Source organism: Gouania willdenowi, chromosome 6 (genome assembly GCF_900634775.1).
Source record: "Gouania willdenowi chromosome 6, fGouWil2.1, whole genome shotgun sequence".
In the NCBI taxonomy this organism is placed as follows: domain Eukaryota; kingdom Metazoa; phylum Chordata; class Actinopteri; order Blenniiformes; family Gobiesocidae; genus Gouania; species Gouania willdenowi.
Window position 1 is genome coordinate 45,421,969 of NC_041049.1, and position 26,409 is coordinate 45,448,377.

Below are 26,409 nucleotides of genomic sequence, written 5' to 3' on the forward strand. Positions count from 1 at the left end.
AATAATGACTATTGCAACGACAACGATCCGCATGCTGCGGTTCTTCTATAGCTTCTCTCTGTTTCAGTATATTTTCTGTTGTATGAAATAATGCACTGCTGCACCACAGATTATTTAGAAAAGTAAAAATAAACATTGAGCATGACAGGGCCTCGGCATTGATATTATTCTACTTAATGTTCTGTTATTAGTCTCTGTTTAATAACCACTGAAGAACGCACCCGCAGATTTAGCTCGATATTTCCAAACCAGTCGGCAATGATTGCCTCCACACTGATGTAACTGGTTAAAAGTAAGAGTTTTGCTGAACTCTCAACTTTCCCCCAAGGCTTTAAATCATCTCATCTGCATCAAAACATGGACATATTTTTGTTTGCTGCAGCTTCCCACAATCAGCGAGCACTTCATTATGTTTTAGCTGCCAAATCTGAAACAATCGGTACAACTCATTTAATTAATGGCTCTCTGTCATAGTGAGAAGCTAGTTGCGTGCAGATGTCCTGGTTTTTCATCAGGAAAATTTAGTTAGCTGAAGCCTCCAAAGTAAAGCTGAGAGTTTTGAGTAAATAAAAGGCCAAAGTCTACAGTTGGCTTTGCCTTTCTGACAGTGTTTGTTTTGACTAGGAACGCTTTCTTCTCCTTTTCTGCTTTCTGTCTATACCTCTCAAGCTCTGACTCATTCTCTGTGTCAAAAAACATCCATCATGATATAATAACACACGTTATTTAATGCAACTAATGTTGCCTCCTATTCACTGCTGACTTTTGTTCTCTCAGGCTTTAAACTTAATGAAAATCAGGATCTCATATTTTTTTAAAAAAAGAGCAGAACATCTCTCCAAGATGACCTCATGGATGGTGAACGATGGCTCTGCTCACGTGTGAAAAACCCTTTTTTAAATAGGGACACAGTTATAAAAATAACTTAGGCAGGAAACAATCTCTATTCGTTATCTCTTGTTGCTTTGATAATGGGATACGATCTCTTGCTAAGTGCTTGTCAAACTCTAGTGATTGAGGTCCTGCGGTTCAAAAATCTTGAAGAAGTCTTGCTCCTGTTTTTTGCATCTCGCCCTGAACCATCTGTTCAGATGCTATAACCTTCCCTCCTACAGCTACTTCAGGATATTGCAGATCAACCGTGAAAGTACATTTACATTACCCCACTTTCTAATTGCTGACATTTTTCAAACTGACAGAGGTGAAGATGAGAGTGAGAATGAAGATTGTCCTGGCTTAACTCACTGCTTTCAATACTCATGGGGCTGTCTATTATTTCCCTGATAGCCTTTAAAAATGGGCTCATCCATCACTCGCTGACAGCATCTGTCTCTCCTACACTTTCTCTAACCTCTTTGGCCTGATATGAAATAATATTTTGGAAAAGTTGAAGCTGTCAGCGTCGGTGTAGTCGAGGGTGAAGAGTGTCAATCACATGCGACAGTTAGGGCACACGCGGCCCTCGGCTAAATTTTGTGTGGCCCCCAAAATCAATTTAAAATATACACAAAATAACAGCAAAAATACACAAAACTACTACAAAATACACAAAACGACTACAAAAACAATAGAAATACGATAAGCAAAAAACACAGAAAGTTATACAAAAACATACATAATTACATGACAATAAAAGAATAACAAGATACATTAAACAACTACAAAATAATCAGAAGAACATATGAAATGACAACCAAAGTACGCAAACACTGCTCTAAAAATGTACAAAAGTACAGAAAAATATACAAAACTACAAAACAAAATTAAAAAATAAGAACAACTGAAAAATATGCAAAACACAACACAAATACCCAAAAGACCACACAAAACAAAAACACGCAAAAACATAAAAAAATAACCATAAATAATGAAAATTACTCCAAAAACATACAAGATTACACAAAATGACTAAAAAACATACAAATGACTACAAGAAAACAGCGAAATTATAGAAAAACACAAAAAAGATTTACAAAAATACACAAAATGACAAAATATCTGAAAAATATACAAAATGACTGCAGAAAACACAAATTTACAGAAAAACACACAGAAGTATAACAAAAGTACACAAAACGACTACAGAAATATCAAAAACATATATAAAACCACAATGAAAATACACAAAATTATTCCTAAAACAGAAAAATACACACAAAAAAAATAAATAAAATAAAATAAATTTACAGACAATTCTACAAAATGACAGAAATATACCTTTTTTTCTTGTAATGATGCACAGATGTCTCATTATTCTTAATCTTGACATGAATGTTGATATTGTGGCCGTGTGATAAAAGTTGCCCATGTCTGGTTTATGGTTAGCAGCGTTAAGGATTTCCTCTATGGGTTGAATCACTTGACATCATAGAGGAAACGCTATAATAAAAGAAGTGTATTCGTGTATTTGTCAATGACGTGTGTTGTGCGTATACTGGAAATAACACACAGACGCTGCTTTCAAAGACGCCAGGCACCAGGTTACAACGCCCACATTGGCTAATGAGGGAAAGACGGCTCAGTGCAGCATCCAACATCCTCAAGGAAGTCATCCATCCATGCAAAAATAAATGTAACTTAAAATATCCTGTTGGATGGGTGAGATGATGTATTAATAGTCTCCTAATGATGAGATTTGACATTAAAAATCTGAAGCGTGATCCCCAACACACACACACACACACACACACACACATAGACGTTCACACGCACAGCAACACACACGTTATTGCTCTGCCACGTGTGTGTAAAAGTCAAACGTCAAAGAAAAATGTACAAAAAAAAAGTGAATGTGCATCACTTATGTAATAGCTTCTTTTTTTGGTATGAATTATATAAACACTGGACTCTAAAGTATGCATCCATTTATAGCCAGCGTATTTAACATTCATGCCTGACACAAGTTATATGAAGAGGCTAAGCTTAAGGAATGGAATTTCTGTTACTCCTTCACTGAGTATTTATTTATTCTTTTAATAATTTAATCAAAAACTACTACAAAAACACACAAAAATAACAACATATTGAAATGATCACCAAAATACATAAAAATGTCTCTAAATACATAAAAAACTACAGAAAAACACGACGACATACAAAAACGACTACAAAAATATCATAGAAATACATACAAAACAACCTCGGAAATACACTAAAACTGCTCAAAAAACATACAAAATTACAGAAAAATGACCAAAAAAAAAAAAAAAACAGCTGTACACAAATACAAAAAAACACAAAAACACGAAAATAACAGAAAAAAAGTAAACAGGGGTATTCCAAGGAGGGCAACAAACTCTGTCTATCCATAAACTCTGGGTCAACATACCCAGCGATGGGAAACTCTGGGTATCGGATTCCATTACAGCTGGTATGAAGTGGGTTAATCAACCCTGAGTACGTAAACCATGGGTTACTTACGTGCATGCGCGTGATAAAAAGCCATCATCAATGGATCAGAGATGACTCGAGCTGCCATGGCAACCACCCGGAAGAGAGTGATTTATTCACCGTAATGGGTGAAATAAGCCGGTGTTTGATGAATATGAGCCTGTTCTAAAGGTGCGTTCAGTCTTCAGTGATTATAATGCCTTAAATCACCCATAATTAGTCACACTTTTTGGTCGCCTCACTACTTTATTGCTTCAGTGACGTGACAAGCGGTGAATAATATGAATAAAATGTGTCTGAGGAGACGTGGCAGCAGCATAGGATGACTGCATAGAGAGTCCTCCTGTTACACTGGATATAAAGACAGTGACTGTCGCTTGATATCGAATCAATTATATTGATTTTTAATGTAATATTGTCGCCAGAGTCATCTCAACGTCCTAAAAAATGTCATGAAAACATACTGAAGCGGGAGGAACATCCTCAGAGTTTGAACATTAACCCGCTTTATGCCTCAGAACATACAAACTTACACAAAATGCACAGACTACAAGAAAATTACAGAAAAACACAAAAAAGAATAACAAAAACACAAAAACCTACAACAAATAATAGATACTGTTCCTACATTTGCTAAAGTGGAAAAACAATATCAACATAGAAATCCAATGCTTCCATTGAAGGCAGGGATTAAACTATTTCTATCTAGTGATGTGGTCTGGTGTGTTTACAGATACTGTGTAAACACACAGATCACAGTGTGCCGTGAAGGCACCACCCAGAGAACATAAATAAACTGAGTTGTGACTGTTCACACTGAGGAGCAGATTGATTTTTTGACATTACAGTCATCTTTAATCATCTCATACAAACCTTAACCTATGAGCAGATGCAAGGTGTACTTTTGACCTTTTATTCCCCGTCGTCATCATATTTTTAATAGTGATTTAAACGTGTGTGCATACAGCTTGACAACATTTTTAAATAGTTCTAGTTAGTGAGGATGCAACGGCATCATTGGTTTAAACGTGTTTCTGCTTTTCAATTTTCTTCCAACCTTTTACCCCTTTTTATGATATTTTGACAACTCTGAGCTTTAAAAAAAATAATCATCATCGACTTTTTAAACTTAATATAACTTTTTAAAATATGTTTCACCCATTTTAACGTTTTTCAACCTTTTTTTTTTTACTTTCTTCAGCTTTTTTCAACCATTTACAACTTTATTTAGATAATTTTTCAGATACTTCAACAAATTTCCATATTCTTCAACTTATTTCAGTTTTTTTTTATTTCTATTTTGTAGCTTATTTCAACTTTCAATGCTTTTCCAACCTGTTGTAGCATATATCCATGCTTTTCAACCTATTCCTACATTTTTCCTCATATTATCCGGGTGCACGGTGGAATAGTGGTTAGCCCATCGGCCTAACAGCAAGGTCCTTGGGTCCTTTATGTGTGGAGTTTGCATGTTCTCCCCTGTGCTTGTATGGGATTTCTCTGGATACACTGTTGCCTCCTAGGTAAGCTAATGGTAGGGTAATGCTAAATGAATGCTAGGTTAATGCTAACTTATAGCTAGGCTAATGCTAGGTCAATGCTAAGTTAATGCTAGGCTAACATTAAGATAATGCTAGGCGAACATTAAGATAATGCTAGGCTAATGCTAGTCTAGTGCTAGGCTAATGCGAACACTAAGTTGATATTAAGCTAATGTTAGGCTCATGCTACACTAATGCTAAATTAATACTAAGCTAACATTAGGATAATGCTAGGCTAATGCTGATTCTAAGCTAATGCTAGGATAATGCTAAGCTAATACTATGCAAGTGTTAAGCTAATGCTAGGCTAGTGCTAGGCTCGGTAGGATAGATAGGGGAATTCAATGTATCTAGGACAGCTGTTCCCAAACAGGGGTATGTGTACCCCTCGGGGAACAGAAGCACATTGCAGGGGGTACTCTGAAAGATTTAAAAAATAATGTAAAAATAATTGGAAAAATTTTGGAAAAATTCACCACAAACGAACAGTACAATTGCTTAATAAAATAATATATTTTCTTGTACTTTATTGAATATTTTATGCTGTAGATGCAATTTTATCACACTTGACCACAGGAGATTAAAATTAGCTACATTTTACAAAGGAGATTATATTTACTTACTATTGAAGTAATCACATAAAAGTTGTTAGAAATATATATATATATATATATATCCACTCAATGTTTTGAATTTGTAGTTTAAGCCTTAGGGAACCAATGTTCGAGAGCCTGCTGTTCCACATAAGAAAAAGCATATGAAATTATGGAGAGGGTTGTTATAATATGAAGAAGGGGTACACATGATTTGACAAAAGATGCAAAGGGGGTACACGGGACAAAACGTTTGGGAACCACTGATCTATGGTATTGAACAGGGTTAGTGAAAGTAGAGAACATTAAACAACATCAGATGACACTGAAAAGATGTAAAGTAAAGTTTCTAAACGATTGCGACAAAATAAAGGTAAAATGCTTCATAGTTGGATGAGAAAGAGAAAGAAAAGCCTTGCATATGCACATCGTGAAGCATAAAAACAGCTGGCAGCCATACTATCAAAGTTATGTAAGCTAAATAGAAATCAGCTTTTTTCAACAACCTGCTGTTACTTGATCTGAGCAAGAAGGAGTGAAGCTAATTCTGCTAAATTCCTACTTTAGACTTTTCCTTTGTAAAATACCTCATGGAGGAGGACATTAAATCAGTAGCGACTGTCTTTTCAAGTTCTTCTTTAATGTTTTTTTCTTTTCTCATAAAAAAAATCTGTCCTTAATGGGTATTAAAATGAAAAAATACCATCAGACATCTGTCAAACACTTGTCTTAAAAGCTGTTAGAGAGCATGTGGTGGAGGCTCTAACACCATCCAGAATGGTTTCACCAGGCCAGACGTTGATTTCTAAGTAACGTTTCTGAATCAAATTATAAGCATTCAGGGATATGAACAGTAACAGAAACATGTACATGTAACACATTAGTAAATGGGCCGGAATAGAAAATTTAACAGAAAACAATGAATAAACATGTTTTTAATTCATATATGAAGGAAATAAGAAAGGCTTGTGTGTGAGAAAAGTATCAAAAAAGGAGAGTGAAGCGCTGCAGAAGCTGCTTTGCCAGGTTGGATTTAGAGTTCCTAAAAGAGGAGGTGTCGGCTACATTTTGGTGTAGTTCTGACAGTTTATGGTTATGATTTTTAGCTCTATCTGGCAACACGGAGGAGACTACATCATGTGTGAGGTGCTTCAAACATACAGCGACACACTGTTGATCATTGAGAATTACAAAGGTGCATCAATCTTTTCAAAATAAAACAGAATTCCTACACACACACACATTGCACAGCGTGTCAAAGCTCTGGCTATGCAAACCGTGAGAGTAGAAGTGGGAAAGGAAAGGCCCAGCGTCACACGGAGGGTGGGAGGGCAGCTGTGAGAACAGAGACGTTTTAAGGTAGATGGACAGTGGCGTCATTATGGGTCGCTTGGAAAAAAATACTCATCATTAACGCAGTTTCGGCAAAGCCCACGCGCAGCTAGCCAACCCTTGTCAAATGAGTCTTAGATAGCATAGAGCTCCATGTTCAGCATCTCAACAAGCAGACAGGAAATCCAGATAAATACATAAATAAATAGGAGTGTTGCATTTGGCGTGCCCGTCTTGTTTGAGAAATCCACTGTATATTTGGTTTGCTACTTGAAGCGCCCGGTGCTACTGGACCTCGGGTGTCCCCATCACTGCTGTATTAAACACAGGCTGAATGGGCGGTTTGATGACTAGGAAAGCAGTTACATTTACCACTCTTTAGATGTTGAACGTTTAGCTTGAAATAATAAGTTCAAATACGGACATCATTAAACAGTCTTAATATTCAAAGACTGGTATGAGCACGATCTACAGCTGGCAAAAAAGATGTAAAGATTACTACATAGAAAAAAGAGAGAATCGAGCATATTCATAGGGATTCACTGAGGAGTGGAGGGCTGGGGGGGTCAGGATACTTTTTGGATCAACAGTAATTTGTTCCCCCAATAAATAGAGTTAGGAAACGATAACATCTAAAGCTACAAAAAAGGCTGACAGCACTTTATAACTTCCTATAGGCTTTAAAATTTGGAATATAATTTAAACTCATTTACATCTACTCCCTTTATCAACCTTATATCGGTCTGCATGTCAAACTCAACGCCCAGGGGCCAAGTGCGGCCCCAGTCTAATTTTGTGTGACCCATAAAAGAAGTGCAAGATGAAAAAAAGATATAAAAATGACAACAAAGTGCACAAAATGAGAGAAAAACACACAATGATAACAAAAGCGCACCAACAACATCAAAAGCACACAAAATGATAATGAAAAACATAAAATGACACAAAATGACAGCAAAAATATACAAAACAACAAAAATATAAAAAAGTGGCAGTAATACTGTTCAGATTTGTTCAATTCTAACTTAATATTCTCGATTCTTCTTTAGATTCAATTCAAAAGCTGATGGGAATTCTCATAATGTGGCCTCGGTTTAGACAATCACATTTTAGTGCCCCCACTGTGATAAAAGTTGCCCATGTCTGCTCTCCCACAGGAGAAAATAAAAATGAATGAAACTCCAAAATATTTGCAGAACTCACATTTTCCCCACGCCTAAAGGTCCTATATCATGCAACCAATTTTTTTTTAGCTTTTAACCTTGTTATAATATTAATTCCTTATCAAAAACACCCCTAAAGTATTAATGGGATTCCTTCCTGTATCTCTGACATATCCTCAATAATCCTGCTCTCTGAGCTGCTTCTCTGGAGTCTTCTGAAAAATGAGCGGTTCAAATTCTAGTGACGTCACTAGAATTATCAACCGCCCCCTCCAGGAAGTGCCTGCTGCTGGTGCACCCCCTCCACAGTGAACATACACGCCCATTCTCTCTGGTGCTACAGGTATGTGCTAGAGGCATGCGAGCAGCCAAAGAACATCTGTTTGGGTGGTCATTGCCCTTTCTTATCCAGTCTGCACAGGGAAAGGAAACAGATAGTGTCTGGTAACCGAAAATGCGTGTTCGACTGCGATAGTCCTCGGAATTTGTTCAAACTTCCTAACCAGAAGTGGTCGGAATTAATCTCTGGGAGAGACACACCATCCAGCATCTGTTAGTCTGTGACGTCACTTTACAGGAGACTGCTAGGTGAACCTTGGCCAGTTCCAAAGTGGATTGTCCAGTAAATTACATCATTATGTCTTCAAACCAGTGTGATTCCCACAATAAAACCCACTGATGGAGAGGCCACAGCCGTAAGTAAAATAAACCTCAAGCTAAATGTTAGCCATATTCACTTCTTTGTCTTTATATTTTAAATACATTCTCTGGAAGTGTTTACAAAGTTTGGTGGGCGTGCCTGTTGCCAATGCTGCCGAGGCTCTAGGGCTACGTCATTAAATGGGAGGCACTCACACAGGGAGAGGCGGCGCTCCGAGAAACTTCCCCTCAACTTCCGGATTGAAAGAAAATAAGTCGTATTTCTTGATGAATTAGTATTTTATTTTACAAAATGTAAAATATTACCCATATGTGGCTGTAGGTGATTTTGGAAGGTCTTAAAATAGCATGATATAGGACCTTTAAATTACATGTTGGCAGACATTTTTAATTGCATATTGTTGAAAGAAATCTTAATTTTATCAAAATCCTGCAATTTCCTTCAAATTATTTCATGAAATCTCTCCAAATCAAATAAAAGTTGGTCACAAAATCAAGGAAATTTAAGTGCAGATCCTGCAGGGACTGATGTCTGTCACTTATTGGTTGGATATTGTTAGTACTTTATACGTGAAATGGAAATGTGTCATTGTACCACCTAAAATCTGTGGCTCACTTGAGAGCAAACTCCATATTTAGCCCCTGAACAAAAAACAGCCATGCTTTTGTCAAGAGATGTATCAGAAGTGTCTATTGCATGTTATTTGTTATTGGATAAGGATATATTAAAGATGGAACCAGGCTGTGGCTCTAAAGCCTTAATATTGTGTATTTTCCTTTGTCTACTTTAAAGCTGCTAGAGACAGCTTTATTTGCCCAAAATAGACATGAAAAGGTTGTAATTTCAGTAAGAATGAAGTCAAAACACTTCTATGCATCTGTCTACTACGGGATTCCATATCCTAACATCAATAAGGGTCTTTACAGTGGAGATGAAAACAAACTTTCGAGCAGCAATTTTACCTTTTCAAGATCGTCTTTTGAGCAAATGACATTGGATTTATTGATCTGAGGCCTACACTATGTTTTCATCAGATAAATAATCATTTTCTCCAGCAGCTTTACATTAAGACCATTTTTAGGGATGTGGTGTATCTTTGTTAGTTTTAATGTTTCGTAGTCTCTGTACAGTGCACACACTCTACTGTCAACAGCTTTTATTTTTCAATACAGTACTTTTGGGTAGCAGACAGAATGTGTAATATGTATTTCAGACAGCAGCATCTGCATATCATAAAGTGGAGGAATAAACAGCTGCTGTCTCTTTCTCAGTGTCGGAATAACTTAGAAGTAGCCGACTGAGAACGTCACAAAAAGCCTTGCATAGATTTAATCATGCATTTGGCCACACAAAAGACAAAAAGTTAAGTTTATGATAGGTGATCATATGTAGGACGTGTTTTTTTTGTTTTTTTTACTGTAAGTTTCTTTCCTCTTTACCGTATTGAACCTTTGGTGCCAAAGTTTAAAGAAAAAGAAAAGCAGGCAATGAATCTTACAGTTGAGTCTGAACATGGTTTTAATTTGAACACTAATGTATAACTTGTGTAATAAGTTCTATGTGCTTCCCAAGCATTTGGAAGAAGCACCGCTTCCCTCTCCCCATTCTTCATCAGTCTCATGGATTATTTGGCTCCTCCTCCTTCTCCTCAACGCCACAATCCTGTGGTAACATGAAGTACCTCTGGGATGTGATGGAAGAAGAACGATGGAAAGGGAAAAAGTTGAAAGGTATAGAGCACAAATCATTCTGTTTATTTCTTGTTCCTATAAGAATTGGAGACCATTTCCATTTCTGGGTAACATGGAGAAAAAAAGGTCAGGAGCTTGACCACTAAACAAATCCAAATTTTGCTGAAGAAGGCAACAAATGCCTGATCCTTTAACTGCAAATGAAGCATATTTGTGGACGTGAAATGGAATATCTGAACCCCATTTGTGGCTGGAAACATAAGCAGATGACTCAATGGCCTGTTTACCAAAACGACAATGAATGTTTGTTCCTTTAGACCAGTGGTTACCAACAATTTTAGTCCTTTTGTCCTCTTTAACCCATTTGTCCCTCCTGTGTATCAATAGCAACACCAACTTAAGCAATTTCAGCCTATTTTCCACCCCCCATGTTTTCTCGAGGTTTTGGCTTATTTTGAATTTTGGCTTCACCTTTTCAATGCATCTTCCAAGACCTGTACCACAATTTATTGAGAGCAGAGTGGAACCAAAGGGGGATACATTAAGTTATTTAAAAATAAGCCTGAAAAATAACAAGAGAAATGTGTTTTGGCATATTGAAAAACATTAATAATTATATAACCAAGGTTTGAATAATGGATTTTCCATTAAGAATAGATAAAAAAAAACTAAAATAAGATTAAAATCCAAAGCTTTTTTCTCTATAAGGATCAAGAAGAGATAAACAACAGTTCTTTATTTCTTGTTTCCAAAAAGGTGCTGTGTCTAAGGCAAGAACGCTAAAATATGATTTGTACCCATGATTCTCCTAGGCTAGGATAACATTTCTTTGAAACCTTACTCTGACATGATTTTTGAGATAAAATAAGGCATGGCATCTGCCTGCACTTATCTCACACCAAAGTAGGCGTCGCACAGCAGCATCTTCAAACACGCTCTTACTTTGAAAACAGCAAATTCCTGTTGCACAATATGAAAGAATACGCATTTTTTGACTTGTTTGTTTTGTTTATCCCTTCTTGATAAACATCCAGTGATGTCATCAGTTATGAATATATATATATATATTCATAACTGATGACATCACTGGAAAGCTCACTGTAGAGCTAGGACTGATGACATCATCACTGAGTTTGTCTACTCAGGAGGTGGGGCGTGGGGGTGGGGCGTCCAAACAAATCCGACGTTGCAGATCATTGAACCAAGCATTGAACCATTGAACCAAGCAGCCATGTTGAAAGTCTCAGCTATGTCTGTCCCAGAGATATTTGAGCCACAGACACACAGACAGCGATACCTTGCTTTATATATATATACATATATCCTAATCTGAATTAAAAATCTAATAACCAGTGTATATTCAAGTTTAACATATTTGCAATTATTAATACTCTTGTTGTTGTTGTTGTTGTTGTTGTTATTTTTAAAATGTGTACAAATAAAAAATTATTTTTAACATTTTCAAAGTAAGTGCGTATAAGAAAGGTGCTGTTTCCAACAAATTCTCATCCCCAACTCATCACATATTGAAGTTGGGTACCCTCTTGGCATCGGCCCGTGGCAAACTGCATTATTTCAAGATGATTGTGGCTTCACAATTGTTTTTATTACATTTCTAGTGAGAAATTTACCCATAACTTATGGTTAGGTTTAGGTTTAGGATTAGAAGTCTTATTTTGAAAAGTTGCGGTAAAAAGCAGCTTACGGACCCCCAGCGTCAAAAATGAACACCAAGGGGATCGAATACTGACGCTAAAGGGTCGTTCCAGAACGTCGATATGTGACGAGTTGGGAGTGAGACTGGGATGGTGTTTCTGGATAGAGCGCCAAAATATACTTGCATTATTATTATTGTTATTATCATTATTATTATTAATATTATTTTCATTTGATGGTTTATTTTATGAACTGTTTGTTTGGAAAAGAAAATGCATTCATGATTTACAGGAAAACTGGTCAAGTATAAATCCCTGGTGTACAGTAATCTGTGTCCACACAGGTAATTCTTCTCCTCAGCTTTCACTCCCAAGCAAAACAGGCTCTCATCAGTCACAATGGAAGGATTAATTATGAACACATTTTTAGAGGAGGACACTGTTTTCCAATAGCCGTAATTTAAGCTCAGTGGAAAAAGCATAATCTCGGCTCTCAATCACTTTACAACCTTTCTCTACTAAATCCCTCTACTCACTATAAACCTCCTAATTCATGTCTTAAAAACACCAGCTGATTTGTAGAACTCGATTTTAAGTAATCATATCAAGACAGACACAAATTATGGAGGGAAAGGTCAGTGTTGATGTCTGAGGCACTCTGTTGCTCCAATATTAACAATGAACGCCTGTATTGCACACACACAAAAGGCAAACACATGAGTTTTTGATCCTTAAAGCAAACACCGCTCCAATAGCTTCAATTGTGATGATGAGCGAAATGGACCAACGTGCACGAGATAATCCCTCACAATTCAAGCTACTGTCACGGAGGTATGAATGTACGCCAAGGACATGTGAGAACCAACACAAAACCAGAATAAATAAACCGCATCGTAAGATTTTCCCCCCACTTCGAGAAGTACGGGAAAAAAAGGAGGGAAAAAAAATGTGAGTGTGTGTGAAGTGAGAGGCTGCAGAGGTTTGAAAGAAGAGGAGAGCCTGCAGCACGCGGCCTGGAGCGCGTGCAGCGCGCTCACTCCCTCCCACACGCGCACACAACGCTGGACACAGCAGGACTAGCATGACGAGGAAGGAGGTAAACACAAAAGATGATAATAACAGATCCAATGCTGCAGTGAACCACACACACCACAAGCATGAGTGGATTTATCAGGGAAAGTACAGATAAAAGTGTGCATATATAAGAAGAGAGTTTCCATTCAGGGCGCACGGTGGTTTAGTGGTTAGCACGTCCGCCCCACAGCTAGAAGGTCCTGGGTTCAAGCCCTGGGGTGGACTTGGGTCCTTTCTGTGTGGAGTTTGCATGTTCTCCCCGTGCTGCGTGGGTTTCCTCCGGTACATGACTGTAAGGTTGATTGGAGTCTCTAAATTGCCCATAGGAGTGAATGAGAGAGTGAATGGTTGTCTGTGTCTGTGATGGACTGGCGCCCTGTCCAGGGTGTACACCCGCCCAGCGCCCTATGAGAGCCGGAGATTGGCACCGGCAGACCCTATTAAACGGGAATAAGCGGGTATGAAAATGGATGGATGGAGTTTCCATTCATGCATTTCTTCTTCATGCTGCCTTCTAATTTGAAGCATGATCAATAACGGTCTCATATTGATTCAAATAGTGTTGAAAGTATCACCTCAGCTCATAGCCTTTGCACTACTGAACACAAAGCAGTGTCTTGTGTTGTGTTGGAGATCTTACTGAAAGTGATCATTATAGAAGTTCAATTTAAGCAGTGAAAATAAGTCCAAGCAAATGGTAATGTACACACACAAAAAAAGGAAACTAGCGTTCAGATTTAAACAACTCCATAGGCTCTCTGGATGGATGAGTCACAATTCAGAAGCAATTTTCTGCGATGGTTGTGCAAAACAATGCACATATTTTTTTTTACAAATTAAAGTAAAATAAAAGATGTTTTCACTGTAAAATAAAAGGTTTTGTCCCGATTTGTCCCATTTTCCAACCACAGACAGAAAACCTCAGATAATTTCATGTTTTATCAGATTATCCTCTAAAATGATCCTGTGGTCTGAGGTGTGTTCAGAGTGAATTTGTCCTTTAATCGGCTCTGAAACGGGTCAACAATCATAAATATTAAGCTTGTTCAATATTTACGCACAAAGCTCCTCGTGTGTGAGGACAGCCGACGACTCCCGACTCATGTGCCCGTAATTTGAGATGTGGAATGGAAAGTAGCCAATCAGGAAGCACGTCTAAATATCTCAAACATGGCTGACGGCTAAAATATTAGAATTTTTCCCAATTTTACAGAGTAGGAGCTCATACTACAGGTGGCGTTTCAAGTCACTTTTTCAAGTAGGAGGTCGGAAAATGATGAGTTCCGAGTTGCTGGGAACGCAGCATTAGATCATGTTGTCAGATTTGGTCCTGCGCGCGTGTGTGTGTGTGTGTGTGTGTGTGTGTGTGTGTGTGTGTGTGTGTGTGTGTGTGTGTGCGCGCGTGTGTGTGTGTGTGTGTGTGTGTGTGTGTGTGTGTGTGTGTGTGTGTGTGTGTGCGCGTGCGTGCGTGCGTGCGTGCGTGCGTGCGTGCGTGCGTGCGTGCGTGTGTGTGTGCGTGCGTGTGTGCGTGTGTCACACATAGTACAATTAAAACTGTGTAAGTCTGTAACCGATTAAAAAAAATGTTCCACGTGTGGACTGTAGACAGTGGGAAGGAGGCCCATGCCTGACCTCAGTTGCCGCTATGCAAATTATCCTGTCAATTATCCCGGACGTATTCCCCTCAAGCTCCAGACACTCGACGGCCAGCCTTTATGGCCTTAGGAAACTTTGGGGTGTAATTTTGCAGTGGTGACCTCACTTTATAGTTGAGCCCTGCGGGGCAAAGGGACTGCTACTGGTCACTATCTAAATGTATGACGTCAGGGGAATAAAAGTTAAGCACTTAGCAGCTGTCACTGGCACTGCTGGTCATTATGTGGGTGACTGCACGTGGAATATTGAAAGGTAAACATGCTAAAAGTGAAAAGTGTTCTATAAATATAGATTTAGCCTAGATTCAAAACTATGCAGACAATGGAATAAAAAGTGATTTTAACAAGTATATTAAAAACATCCAAAGACTTTTTACTGAGAATGACAACATGTGGCTCATATTTTCCATTTCTGATCATGCAATTAACATTTAGAAATGTTTGAAAAAGAAGAAAGTAAAAGGCAATAACCTTGGAAGATGCTAGGAGCTGTAATGTAATTCAACTAATACAAGAAAGATAAAATAAAATAATCAAAAGTCCTCCAAAAACACACAAAAACCCCCATACAAAACAACAATGAAAATACACAAAATTGTAACAGAAATACACAAAACTATAACAAAAATACAATAAATTACACAAAATGGCAACAAGAATACACAAAGTAACTCCAAAAACATACATGAAGTAAGAAGCAATATACAAAACAACAACAAAAATAAATAAAATTGCTACAGAAATACACAAAATGACAATAAATTACACAAAATGACTTCAAATGCAAACATACATACAATGAGAAATAATATTCAAAACAACAACAAAAATTGTAACAAACATTCACAACATGATAATACATTTTGCAAAACATCAACAAAAATACTCAGTGACTCCAAAAACATACAAAATACACAAAAATACTCAGTGACTCTTTTTCTTTGATGTATTAATGCTAGGACACACTTGTAAAAGAGATTATTAATCTCAATGTGGCTCTCCTGACTAAATAAAGGCTAATGAAATGAGGAATGGTCATTATTCTAAATGCAGACATGAATGTTTATCATGTGACCCCCTTTTTGTGGCCCTGCTGTGTTTGCATCTCTGCCCTAGTTTGTATTTGATCAACACAAAAATGAGAAACCGAAACATAAACAATTACGAAATAAAGAGGAAGCAGCAGCTCCGAATCCACTGCAAACTTCATCTGTGTATTCAAACCAAAGCGAACAATCAACACCACAACACTCTGGATCAGATTAACACAGCACAAGGATACTGATGTCAGAGGATGCCATCAGTTACCATATCATGCTATTTTTCACCCATCTCCATTTGTTCTCACAACACCGAAAACATAGTATTTGAGGTTTATTTTCCATATTAATAAATATGTTGGGCGTGACCCGTATCTTATGAAGATAAGTGAGTTTTTGACAGAATTTAAAGGTCCCATATCATGCTATTTTTCCCCCATCTCCATTAGTTCTAAGAACCCCCAAAACATAGTATTTGAGGTTCATTTTCCCAAACTCGCCTGTTTTCCAGAGTTTTAGCCTCTGAAAAGTCAACTCTACACAAACGGGCTGATTTGCATCCTATGTATGCATATTCATGAGTGGGCGTGTCTACAGTATAGACGGGACACTGACTTCCTCCTTCCTGCAAGGTGATGTAGGGCCAGCGGACAGCCCGCCCTCCTCCCACCCACTCCGCAGCCGAGCTCATGCTGCTTTATAAACACGAGACAGAGTGTGGAGGTGGGGCGTTCACCGGTACATACTTAGATTGTAGAAAATACATACATAGCACTGCGCGAAGAACGCTGACATGCTCACCTTTGTGGGTGTGTCTGTTTACATGTTAATCACGGCATTGAGCTTCCTGGAGGTGTGGCTTCTCCAGTTCAGTGCCGCGTCAAATTCATCATTAAAGTGGGAACGCGTCATCAAATTGGAGCGAGGTGTTTAGGCTCACCCTGCAGTAAGAAAGGAGCAAATCACCATCTAACTAATGATTAAGGGAATCAATGAAAAATGGAAAAAACATATTGGGCATGTGTATGAAGCCCATATAGCACTTCATGATGTTTAAAGCACAGAAAAGTTAATTGAGCTTAAGATGGGCCCTTTAAGTGCACAAGACCAATAAGTAGAATTCATCATAATTCACTCAGATATTACTTACTGTTATTACGCAATTGATTATGATTGTTGATCATATTTAATTGAATTGAATTGGAGGTCCACAATAAATCCTAGCTAGATGGCGAGCTAGCTTCAACCTTGAAGAGATGGTTCAAATCCCTGCAGCATTCACAAACCCCTGATACCTCAAAAATATGCCCTTTCAGAGCATCCAATGTGGCCTGCAGGAGAAAATAACAATGACTGTGAAAACATAAATCATTGTGTAAATGACCAACTAATACAGTTGTAGAAATCTCAGTCCCTCCAAATGCACAAATTCAATAAAACTCCAAAATATTTCCCAATTTTCCCACGCTTTCCCATCACAAAACGGCAGTGCCTTTAAATCACAGTTGAAAGAACTAAATCCCAGAATTTTCCCCAAATTTTCCCCAAATTGAAATTGGTACAAGATCGAGAAAATTTACCACAGCTGGAGACGCAATTTTTTTTTAAAAATCATCTAGCGTCGGCCACAGAGATCCATAAATCAAAGATCATTTGCTCAAAAAAAAGATGTAAAAGTCTATTTTGACCCCCTATAAACACTCTCTGATTGACGCTTTGTTGTCGGAAAACTTGACCAATTGCATTGTGGGATGTGGAATTCCGTAGACAGATGCATCTTGGATTTATTGATCCATGAGGCCTAACCTAAGTCTTTATCTGATTAAGATAAATGAATACATTTCAGTTTAAGGCACTTTATTGTTTGGTTATTGTTGTCAGTGTCTCACATATTTTACAAATTATTTATACACAAAAGTGCAAACTAGGGCACATTAGAGTTAAAATTGCTCATTCTCCTGTCTAAAACCTGTGGCCCTCTTTAGGTCAAACTGCTTTGTATTTGGCCCCTGAACTAAAATGAGTTTGACAACGCTGCACTAAAGGGTTTTGGTCGCAAACATAATAATACAGGGTCAGACCTCATGCGGATGAATAACCACAATATAATCTTAGCAGTAATCTTTGGAGCAGAGAATAAAAGCTTTCACGTTGCTAACAATCAAATTCTAACCCTCTGCGTTTGTTTTCAATTCCTATAGGATGTCAGCCAGAGAGTGAAAAAGTGGAGCTGCACTATGCAGGAAATAGCTTTAAAAATAAATCTAATGTTGGATTATTGGTTGACAAAACAGTTCCAGTCATATCAATGTCATATGCCAGAGTTCAGGAAATGGTTAGAGTGGTAAAACTGGCAATCCAACATGTATTCAAGAGGCCATAATTTAGCATTTATGAATGGCTTGAGCTGGACTGCAGCCCAGCAGATGTCTGTTAAAAGTATCAAGGTAGAGTGCTACTTTAGACGGGTTTAATTATCTTTTAATTATTCATGTCATCTTTAAGGTCAAATGTTTTCCTAAGGATGTTGAACTTAGAAATGTATTTATTTATTTTTACAGAATGTTTAAAAATACATTTGTAAAAAAAAAAAAAAAAACCTGTTATAAATATTCAAGTTGTTTATGAGCTGTTTTATTGTTGAATAATCGTTCACAACATAAATGAAATGTGTTTAACGTTTTCTTTTTCCATATATTTATTTTATAATGATTCTGGGAAACCAGACAAAAGCAAAGTCCAGGCAGTTTTTCATCATATTTTCTCCATAGATGGATAAATAGATTCCAGTCGTTGGAGTATTCCACAGTGAGGGGAAAAGGATGGAGAAATGGTTTTTATTGGAATTCAGGAAGAAAAGAAGTAAAGGAAAGAATAAGAGGAGGAAGTGGATGTGGATAGTGAAAAAGTCTGAAGCTAATTCCCCCTTTTTTTTCTCTCACAATCACATCAACACTTGGTTTGGATAATATAAAAAAGTTGTATTTTTTAACAGGTCATTTTCAAAATTCTTTAACACAAGCCTATTCTGTGTGATAATAACAACTTCAACTGCTTTCCAGAAGTTTCCACATTAGCATCCATTTATGAAAACGAATGAAAGCTTGTCAAAAAAAATTCCATATCACTTCATTTTCCACGCTGATTATTGCGGCTGAGGCGCCCCAGATGAGGGTGTCATTATGTCGGCCTAATCCCACATTAGTCTCCATTACTTTGACAAGCCTTAATGATTTCACTATCTCCACAAATTAGGCTACCGCAGCTTTCCTCCACACAGGCACGCACGCACACACACACACGCACGCACACACACACACACACACACACACACACACACGCACACACACACACACACGCACACGTACAATATGATCAAATGTAAACAAGACGGCTTTTCTCTTGAGAATTTTTTCCTCAGCCATTAAATGCTGGTTTTCAGTTGCCAGTCATGCATAGCGTACAATGTGCGACACACTTTCATTGTGTGATTTATGGATTCACAGTTCTCACCAAAACCCATGTAGCATAAAGTGAGGAATAAAATCTAACCATAAATCAGCTCATGGGGTCACACGGTAAGGCAAGACCACAACTTTGGGATATTGTAGATAGAAACGCACGCACACATTTCATGACCAAGGCCGCTTAAGAAAAATGTTGCTGCTACTTAGCGCCCTCTACATGTAAACACCCCATATATCACAAGGTGTCAAACTAAATTAGACACTTCCACATATCAATGATATGTAAAATAGGGATGTCCCGATACAACTTTTTCATTTCTGATATGATACCAATAATGCAGCTTTGCGTATCGGTAGATACCGATATTGATCCGATACGATATCAGCATGAATCATACATACTTTTATTACTTTAAAAAAAAAAAAACATTTTAATAATAAAAAAAAAACAAATACTTATTTTGTAGTGTGGAATGTTAGGTTGTTCTTTGTTTTTTTTTATTTTTGTTGTTGTTTGTTTTGTGCACCAACTATCAAGACAAATTCCTTGTACTGTCCTTAAAACTGTATATGGCCATTAAAAACATTTCTGATTCTGATTCTGAAAAGGCTTGATGAAGTGATGTTATTCAAACAGAGAACAATAGTCAGCAACAGTAGGTATGAGGAAAAACTGACCCATTTATTATTTATTTTAACCTTCAACATAAAATCTACAGTATTCTACAAGTGAATAAATTAAATAAAAAAATGAATTACAAAAAAAAAAAAGTTGAGAATGTAAACTGCTTAAAAATAAAAAATAGACTTAAGTTGTACTCAAGTACAAGTAAAAAGTAGCGCAATAAAATAGTACTCAAAGTAAAAGTTACGAGTTCCTTTCACCCCACACATTTCTAATGGTAATAAATACATAATAATAATAAATTGGTTCCCTTGCATACAGTAAACATCTCATTTATAAACTTAAACAGGAATAGACCAAATCTTGCACAATTAGAACTTAATTTTATTTGCACAAAGGCATTTGTATGTTCTTTCAAAATGTACAATTCTTTTTAACACAAAATACCAATTAATTCAATTAAATTCAAAATTAAAAACGTTCTCAGGCTCTAAGTATAAAGAGACCATTAAATGAAAATAAAAAAATAATCCCAAAAAATAATAATTTACACAGTAATTGTTGGGTGTAGAAATGTAATGAATTACTATACTTCTTTTAAAACCTACTTAAGAACAAATAAAAGTACTGATTAAGAAATATACTCAAAAAAGTACAAGTACCCATAAAAGCAACTCAATTACAGTAACGTGAGTACTTGTAATCCATTACTCTCACCTCTGGATATGAGTCCCTGCAGGACTTAATGAAATATAACTAAACTCCCAGGTGTTGGCTGACCAGCCACTAGGGGGGAAATTAAAAAATTGCCTTGGTATACAGCGACAAGAAGTACACACACATTCATGCACACGCAAAGACAGACAGGGATACGCACACAATGTGTCTGTACATACACACAGAACTTGATTAACCCTCAGATTAGACCAGAATCTGCACCTTATAAAAGCACAGAGTCACAAACGTTACCGCAGCTGAATGCTGTCTGCAACTGAGCTGTCAATCAATGCTCATGGATGGCTGAGAGAGCAGGAAACACAAGTCCCCTGGAAGACAAGAAGATATGCTTTTGTTTTGAAAATGAGATGTTTAATTTTTAGCTTAAAGCTGGTCCCAGGATGATTTTAGGTTCCACTCACAATGCATTATGGGGCAGTTGAGTATGACTAGTCTGCCCACTGTGCATACTTAAAAAATGTCCCAATATAGTACACATCCGGGTATTTCTTGCATACTCAATCTTTCCATACTATCTAATATGAACGCACTACATACTAATTTTGACATCAGACTTAGTATGAGTAGTACGTTAGTATGCGATTCCGAACACAGCCTGAGTGTGTTCGGAGTTGGACCAGGATCAATCAAAAACACTACTTAATACCTAATACATATGTATTCAGCAGAAAAAAGTGGTTTCTTGCCAATTTTGATTACATTTGGGAAATGTGGAAATATTTAAGGAAAATTACAGGATTTGGAAAAAATGTAGAGTTCTTTGAACAAACTGTGATTAAAAAAAGACTGCCATCATGTGAAATAAGCACGGCTAGGTACATTTATCTACACAATTATTTCTGTTTGATATAAAAAAGGAGTGTTAATGATTCACAAGCTAAGGATAGGTGGGTTTTCTATAATGCAGACAGGCAGCCTTAGTGATGCAGTGAAAACAGTAATTATCCCCACTGCTGGAAAAACCCACTTTGAAACAATAGGTTTGGGTCTAACGTGACTAATGTCCCTTCGTTTAGCATAGAAGTTCTGAATTTAGGAACGGGTTGGTCACTAAAGAATCTACGTTAACAGTGAAAACCTTTAACAGTCATCGTACACCAGGCCTTTTTGTACACTATACAGAAAGGCACAAGGTGTTGTCCTTCAAGAAATTCTGCTTGGCAACAAATAAACTGTGGGCAAAAATGTTTGGCATCTGCTTTTTCTGAAGACCATTAAGGGAGTCTTGACTTTCTCTTGGTTACATAAACAATGGGGGCTTTAGAGTCTAAATGCCTTTAACAGTGCAACTACTGCCTGGACACTACGAGTACTTCCTGCTTCTCCTATTGCACTAATATAAATCCCTATGGACCGCAGGGACCTGGACCTTAGATAACCCAATAAGACTGAACTGTCTTCTACAAATGTCCAGGCTTTAATTCTCAGTTAAGGAATATTAGAGAATGTTAGCATTATCACATGATTGATGACGTTAACTACATAGTAACAACTTTTGTAGCTTAAAAGGATTTTTAAAAGGCAATTAAATGAATATGGTGCGTCATAATGTGTTTTGTTAGGCGTAGATCATCTAAAAAGTTGCTATAAAAGTCGTTACTATGTAGCTAACGTCACAGTAAATATATAATGCAGGGATAGAGAAATTAAAAAGGTCAAATTGTGATATATGAAGAAAAAAATCTGAAATTATCATCTGCAGATTGGTCAGTCCTTTTAAACAAAAGAGACGCTGGAGTTTTGATTAATGCAATAGTTGTTTTAAAACATGAATACCATTTCTCTAAAAAGTTTACGGTAAAACGTGAGCTTGTGTACATGTGTTTATGTGTGCACAGCTTGGAAGTGCACAACAGAAACCTTCTTCCACTTGGTGGTGGTTCCCGGGGCGTCTGTTGTGATCTCATTTAAAGGCAGACAGACTCTGGCACACGTTTCAGAAAACAAAAGGACTTCACTCTCTAAAGTATCTCAACATTTGAGCTCCAAGAAAGCAGACCAAATCCTTACAAACCCCTGCTGAATTTACTTAGTTGACAAATGATTCCCCAATAGCTGATTTCTCTGGCAGACTTGGGGTGGATCTGCTGAGTGGTCTCCAGCCCAGTTTCCACTCCATTCAATTTTCCACTCAGACCCAGACTTGCTTCTACTTTCTTTCTTTCTTTCTTTCTTCATTTCTCTCTCCAACATGCCCATCTCCTCAGGCTCAGTCCAAAAACCAGTAACACGTGGGCCAGATTTATAGCTATATCTCCATGTGAGTGCGTGATTAAGCTTCTATCTGTCGTTGACAATCTTTGCATGTTTTAATCTCCACCTTCAGGCTCTGGCAGTAGCAAAAAGAATGGAATCATGAACTGTAAATCATCTGGAAGCGTTCCTTAGTTTTGCTTAATTTCTTTTCCTTTTTGGTAATGTTTTTAAATAAGCAGACAAGCTTTTATACATGTTTGTCTATTTTTAATACCTGTTGGTTTCCAGAAAAACATGAATACCATAGTGACCTCAAGGCTTATAGTCATAGGGTTTCTCTAACCTGAGCCACAAAATACATACTGACATGTATAGGCCCGTACAATCAGAGTCAGATTACACATTATAGCAACAGTGTAATAGTTTTCATCAAATACATATTTTTAAGTGACAATAATGAGACTGTGACTAATCTAGAAAAATACATGTGAATGAAAACTGTATAAAAATATATTGATATTTTTGTTAACTAATAAATATGAAACTCTAATGTTCACATGGGAGGAAATCCCACCAGGAATACATTTCTTTTTTTGCAAAATATTTATTCAATCACAACTACTTTAGTTTTTTGTGGAAGGAGAGACAAGCCGGTAAATGATGAGTCACGTGGTCTTACACGTTGATCACATCAAATCTGTCTGTGTATGTACAAACATTATTACCATCCAATATCAGGGTGATCAATGGTATCTGAATCTTTTAAAATATATTATCAAATTTATTTTAGTCGACAATACAACAGATTTAGACAACTAGCATCTTAATGTCATTTAGTTGACTAAACCTAGACTAAATTTTGACTAAAACTAAGGTTATGTTCACACTGCAGGTCAATTCCGATTTTTTTGCTTATGTCTGATTTTTTCATGTCTATATGAACAGTACAATTCCTAATTTTTAAAATCCAACTTAAGCCGCTTTCATTTGTGGATATATATCCGATACGTGTCTGACATTTTGCAACGCGACTGTTGTCTGAACAGCCAGGTCGCATTCTATCCAACCTTTAAGTCATGAAAATGTGATAACGTCATAATTAGTCATAATTCAGCATCCCATAAGGAGCGATTTGGAGGGGGGAAACCTTGGTGGAGGATGGAGTAGAAAGTAGACAGTGGAAGGAGAGTGAGTTCTTGAAATTAAGAAATATGTATTATATTATGCATATTATCAGTGCCACAGACTAGCTAAGACGAGATGCCTCCATATTTACTTCCGTGAACACAGTGTACTTGCAAACGCATGTATTACTCTTTTCCACATGTGGGTCGCATTCCATTCATACTCCAAACTGATAAAAGACGCATTTAATGTGCAAACATGAACGAGCACACAAAAAATCAGACTTTTCAAAAATATCCGAGCATTAAGACCTGCAGTGTGAACTTAGCCTAAATTGCATTTCTTTTTTTTCTTACGTTTTGAAAAGCATCCACAAAACACAGTCGACACTACAAAATGTATATATGTACATCCATATCAACTACACATTAAAAGACCACTCATGCTATGTCCCATACGACTGTTAACTTGCTTTTCCTTTTCTTTTTTTGTTTTTGTTTTGAACCTAAGTTCAACACACATTTACTGTATGTGTAAAGAAACAGGTACATGCAACATAAACATCACTCAGGCCAGACAATAAGCATCCAAACTAAAAAACAAAAACCAAAAAAAACAAACACAATACCCTGGGATTTTAAGATGCACTACATGTATCTGATTCAAACACATTAATATTTAAGGTCAAGTTACATTTCCATTTCAGCTATTAGGAATGAGCCCCATATCTCCTTAAACAGGTCCTCCCTCCCTGACACTATAAATTACCCGTTCATAACTTCCCATTGTGCTTAACACCTCTATCCTATCTTTAAAAGAGGACAAATTGGTGGATTTCCAGTGCCGTAATATTGTTACCAGAGAAAGGCGTCACCACATTCTATGACGTTTAGAAAAATCCACACCGTCTAGTAAAATACCCAGTATACAGATGGAGGGTTCTTTGACCAGGTGTAACCTGAATATCTTATTTAAGCAGTATATTATCAAATCCCACATCATTTTAGCTTTTTCACAATCATACAGCACATGCACTAGGGTCCCCACCCCTCTCTCACACCTCCAGCACACATCACTGCTTCTTAATCTGAGCCTGGCCGACCTAGGAGGTGTCCAGTAAGATCTATTCAGGATTTTATAGAGCATGAGTTGCGACTGAACCTCGCGTGACTGACAAAACCAAATTGTAAAAACAGTCCTCCAATTGTCATTCTAGATTTGGAAATTCAGATCCCTTTCCCAGCATGCTTTAAGTCCATCCATTCTTAGTAAGTGTGTACTCCCGATAAACCCATAAAATTTGGATGTCCCCTTGTTTTTATACTTTAACTTGTGTGAAAGATCCTGGATACCAGTGCTGCTATGCAAATGTTGTTTGTGGGAAAGGATGCAATGTCTAGTTCGTAAAAATCTCTGAAATTCAAAGTTAGCCAGTCCAAATTCTTTCCCACCACATCACTGAGGGTGTGTATCTCACATTTAATCCATTTATTCCAGGCCACACACTTGTAGTCTATTAGCAGTTTTTTTATTATACCATAATGAAGCTCTATTTGTCATGTATGGATCAAGTTTTTATAACTGATGAGCCTTCCTGTAGGAATCTCTGGCAAAAGCCAGCACTGGAAACTGATCTGGAATTGGTCTGGCAGTTTGTGTGAGGAAAGAGAAAGGTTGCACCAACTGCTCTTCTATCCTGACCCATGAGGGTGTTTTATCTAGAGGAAGATGCATTTTACTGAGTTGAGGTAGCGAGAATGACAACTGATACCATTCTATATCTATCTATTTGGCAGAGCTAAACCCCCTTCATCAAGTTCTGCATACAATTTTCTACGATTAAACATGGGTTTTCATCCAGCCCATATACATTTTTCTATCAATTGATTATATTTTTATATTTTTAAGTAGTGGCGAGGGAATAAGCCGAGGCAGCAGAGAGATTGATTGAGACTGAGGTTGAGGGAATGATGTTTTGAGATTCTATTTGTTTAACTCTATGAGCCAATACCTTACCCACTCTCTCACCCTGCTCATTGTATTTTTGTCTGGTGCAAAAAAGTAAAAATTCTGTTTTGCTATTGAGTATGTCATTTAGTTCACATTTTAAGTAGTTAACTTTACTCCATATCTCAGTTTCTTTTTGCTCTATATATTGCATTTCAAGATTTTTAATCTCTTGGTCCAATTGAAGCATTCGATACCTCTTGGGCCCCCAAATAGCGGGTCGGGAGTACGCAGTCGGCTCAGGCTTGGCTCGGGGGGCAGGGTGCCCATGCCGTGTGTGGACGTGCGACGCAAACTATGGGCTGATCACCCTGTGGCTGGCCGCCTCTGATTTCTTAATCTGTGAGCATTTCTGAATGATTTAAGATTTCAAAGTGTCCCACATTATAATTTGGTTTACTAAGTTGCATTTCAGTCAAAAGACTATGACTAAAACCAAATCAAAGTTTGTCCTCA

At 37.3% G+C, this 26,409-nt stretch overlaps 1 protein-coding gene across 4 annotated transcripts in view; it reads right to left on the reverse strand.

Annotated features, from left to right (window-relative positions):
• The window catches only part of znf469 (zinc finger protein 469), a 335,089-nt gene that overhangs the window by 220,860 nt on the left and 87,820 nt on the right, over positions 1-26,409 (reverse strand). The gene's annotated exons all lie outside the window — the stretch shown is intronic.